Below are 5,000 nucleotides of genomic sequence, written 5' to 3' on the forward strand. Positions count from 1 at the left end.
ATATAGACGGTTTCTAACAATATATATCATAACACCAAACTCGCTACAATTATTATTTATCGAGTTATTAGCAAATAATGGACGGATGTGCTACTCCGTCGGACGTTCGACGAAAATTTTTCTAAGTCCCACCGCCAAGAGGAAACTTTTTCCCTATCGGTCCTAGACGATTTTCGACGTGATATCACTGTAATATAGACGGTTTCTAACAATATATATCATAACACCAAACTCGCTACAATTATTATTTATCGAGTTATTAGCAAATAATGGACGGATGTGCTACTCCGTCGACAAAACTCTGGAAATTTTTCTAAGTCCCACCGCCAAGAGGAAACTTTTTCCCTATCGGTCCTAGACGATTTTCGACGTGATATCACTGTAATATAGACGGTTTCTAACAATATATATCATAACACCAAACTCGCTACAATTATTATTTATCGAGTTATTAGCAAATAATGGACGGATGTGCTACTCCGTCGGACGTTCGACGAAAATTTTTCTAAGTCCCACCGCCAAGAGGAAACTTTTTCCGTATCGGTCCTAGACGATTTTCGACGTGATATCACTGTAATATAGACGGTTTCTAACAATATATATCATAACACCAAACTCGCTACAATTATTATTTATCGAGTTATTAGCAAATAATGGACGGATGTGCTACTCCGTCGGACGTTCGACGAAAATTTTTCTAAGTCCCACCGCCAAGAGGAAACTTTTTCCGTATCGGTCCTAGACGATTTTCGACGTGATATCACTGTAATATAGACGGTTTCTAACAATATATATCATAACACCAAACTCGCTACAATTATTATTTATCGAGTTATTAGCAAATAATGGACGGATGTGCTACTCCGTCGGACGTTCGACGAAAATTTTTCTAAGTCCCACCGCCAAGAGGAAACTTTTTCCCTATCGGTCCTAGACGATTTTCGACGTGATATCACTGTAATATAGACGGTTTCTAACAATATATATCATAACACCAAACTCGCTACAATTATTATTTATCGAGTTATTAGCAAATAATGGACGGATGTGCTACTCCGTCGACAAAACTCTGGAAATTTTTCTAAGTCCCACCGCCAAGAGGAAACTTTTTCCCTATCGGTCCTAGACGATTTTCGACGTGATATCACTGTAATATAGACGGTTTCTAACAATATATATCATAACACCAAACTCGCTACAATTATTATTTATCGAGTTATTAGCAAATAATGGACGGATGTGCTACTCCGTCGACAAAACTCTGGAAATTTTTCTAAGTCCCACCGCCAAGAGGAAACTTTTTCCGTATCGGTCCTAGACGATTTTCGACGTGATATCACTGTAATATAGACGGTTTCTAACAATATATATCATAACACCAAACTCGCTACAATTATTATTTATCGAGTTATTAGCAAATAATGGACGGATGTGCTACTCCGTCGGACGTTCGACGAAAATTTTTCTAAGTCCCACCGCCAAGAGGAAACTTTTTCCCTATCGGTCCTAGACGATTTTCGACGTGATATCACTGTAATATAGACGGTTTCTAACAATATATATCATAACACCAAACTCGCTACAATTATTATTCATCGAGTTATTAGCAAATAATGGACGGATGTGCTACTCCGTCGACAAAACTCTGGAAATTTTTCTAAGTCCCACCGCCAAGAGGAAACTTTTTCCCTATCGGTCCTAGACGATTTTCGACGTGATATCACTGTAATATAGACGGTTTCTAACAATATATATCATAACACCAAACTCGCTACAATTATTATTTATCGAGTTATTAGCAAATAATGGACGGATGTGCTACTCCGTCGACAAAACTCTGGAAATTTTTCTAAGTCCCACCGCTAAGAGGAAACTTTTTCCGTATCGGTCCTAGACGATTTTCGACGTGATATCACTGTAATATAGACGGTTTCTAACAATATATATCATAACACCAAACTCGCTACAATTATTATTTATCGAGTTATTAGCAAATAATGGACGGATGTGCTACTCCGTCGGACGTTCGACGAAAATTTTTCTAAGTCCCACCGCCAAGAGGAAACTTTTTCCCTATCGGTCCTAGACGATTTTCGACGTGATATCACTGTAATATAGACGGTTTCTAACAATATATATCATAACACCAAACTCGCTACAATTATTATTTATCGAGTTATTAGCAAATAATGGACGGATGTGCTACTCCGTCGACAAAACTCTGGAAATTTTTCTAAGTCCCACCGCCAAGAGGAAACTTTTTCCGTATCGGTCCTAGACGATTTTCGACGTGATATCACTGTAATATAGACGGTTTCTAACAATATATATCATAACACCAAACTCGCTACAATTATTATTTATCGAGTTATTAGCAAATAATGGACGGATGTGCTACTCCGTCGGACGTTCGACGAAAATTTTTCTAAGTCCCACCGCCAAGAGGAAACTTTTTCCGTATCGGTCCTAGACGATTTTCGACGTGATATCACTGTAATATAGACGGTTTCTAACAATATATATCATAACACCAAACTCGCTACAATTATTATTTATCGAGTTATTAGCAAATAATGGACGGATGTGCTACTCCGTCGGACGTTCGACGAAAATTTTTCTAAGTCCCACCGCCAAGAGGAAACTTTTTCCGTATCGGTCCTAGACGATTTTCGACGTGATATCACTGTAATATAGACGGTTTCTAACAATATATATCATAACACCAAACTCGCTACAATTATTATTTATCGAGTTATTAGCAAATAATGGACGGATGTGCTACTCCGTCGGACGTTCGACGAAAATTTTTCTAAGTCCCACCGCCAAGAGGAAACTTTTTCCCTATCGGTCCTAGACGATTTTCGACGTGATATCACTGTAATATAGACGGTTTCTAACAATATATATCATAACACCAAACTCGCTACAATTATTATTTATCGAGTTATTAGCAAATAATGGACGGATGTGCTACTCCGTCGACAAAACTCTGGAAATTTTTCTAAGTCCCACCGCCAAGAGGAAACTTTTTCCCTATCGGTCCTAGACGATTTTCGACGTGATATCACTGTAATATAGACGGTTTCTAACAATATATATCATAACACCAAACTCGCTACAATTATTATTTATCGAGTTATTAGCAAATAATGGACGGATGTGCTACTCCGTCGACAAAACTCTGGAAATTTTTCTAAGTCCCACCGCCAAGAGGAAACTTTTTCCCTATCGGTCCTAGACGATTTTCGACGTGATATCACTGTAATATAGACGGTTTCTAACAATATATATCATAACACCAAACTCGCTACAATTATTATTTATCGAGTTATTAGCAAATAATGGACGGATGTGCTACTCCGTCGGACGTTCGACGAAAATTTTTCTAAGTCCCACCGCCAAGAGGAAACTTTTTCCCTATCGGTCCTAGACGATTTTCGACGTGATATCACTGTAATATAGACGGTTTCTAACAATATATATCATAACACCAAACTCGCTACAATTATTATTTATCGAGTTATTAGCAAATAATGGACGGATGTGCTACTCCGTCGACAAAACTCTGGAAATTTTTCTAAGTCCCACCGCCAAGAGGAAACTTTTTCCCTATCGGTCCTAGACGATTTTCGACGTGATATCACTGTAATATAGACGGTTTCTAACAATATATATCATAACACCAAACTCGCTACAATTATTATTTATCGAGTTATTAGCAAATAATGGACGGATGTGCTACTCCGTCGGACGTTCGACGAAAATTTTTCTAAGTCCCACCGCCAAGAGGAAACTTTTTCCCTATCGGTCCTAGACGATTTTCGACGTGATATCACTGTAATATAGACGGTTTCTAACAATATATATCATAACACCAAACTCGCTACAATTATTATTTATCGAGTTATTAGCAAATAATGGACGGATGTGCTACTCCGTCGACAAAACTCTGGAAATTTTTCTAAGTCCCACCGCCAAGAGGAAACTTTTTCCCTATCGGTCCTAGACGATTTTCGACGTGATATCACTGTAATATAGACGGTTTCTAACAATATATATCATAACACCAAACTCGCTACAATTATTATTTATCGAGTTATTAGCAAATAATGGACGGATGTGCTACTCCGTCGGACGTTCGACGAAAATTTTTCTAAGTCCCACCGCCAAGAGGAAACTTTTTCCCTATCGGTCCTAGACGATTTTCGACGTGATATCACTGTAATATAGACGGTTTCTAACAATATATATCATAACACCAAACTCGCTACAATTATTATTTATCGAGTTATTAGCAAATAATGGACGGATGTGCTACTCCGTCGACAAAACTCTGGAAATTTTTCTAAGTCCCACCGCCAAGAGGAAACTTTTTCCCTATCGGTCCTAGACGATTTTCGACGTGATATCACTGTAATATAGACGGTTTCTAACAATATATATCATAACACCAAACTCGCTACAATTATTATTTATCGAGTTATTAGCAAATAATGGACGGATGTGCTACTCCGTCGGACGTTCGACGAAAATTTTTCTAAGTCCCACCGCCAAGAGGAAACTTTTTCCCTATCGGTCCTAGACGATTTTCGACGTGATATCACTGTAATATAGACGGTTTCTAACAATATATATCATAACACCAAACTCGCTACAATTATTATTTATCGAGTTATTAGCAAATAATGGACGGATGTGCTACTCCGTCGACAAAACTCTGGAAATTTTTCTAAGTCCCACCGCCAAGAGGAAACTTTTTCCCTATCGGTCCTAGACGATTTTCGACGTGATATCACTGTAATATAGACGGTTTCTAACAATATATATCATAACACCAAACTCGCTACAATTATTATTTATCGAGTTATTAGCAAATAATGGACGGATGTGCTACTCCGTCGACAAAACTCTGGAAATTTTTCTAAGTCCCACCGCCAAGAGGAAACTTTTTCCCTATCGGTCCTAGACGATTTTCGACGTGATATCACTGTAATATAGAC

This window comes from Halictus rubicundus, unplaced genomic scaffold (assembly GCF_050948215.1).
Source record: "Halictus rubicundus isolate RS-2024b unplaced genomic scaffold, iyHalRubi1_principal scaffold1053, whole genome shotgun sequence".
NCBI classification, from domain to species: domain Eukaryota; kingdom Metazoa; phylum Arthropoda; class Insecta; order Hymenoptera; family Halictidae; genus Halictus; species Halictus rubicundus.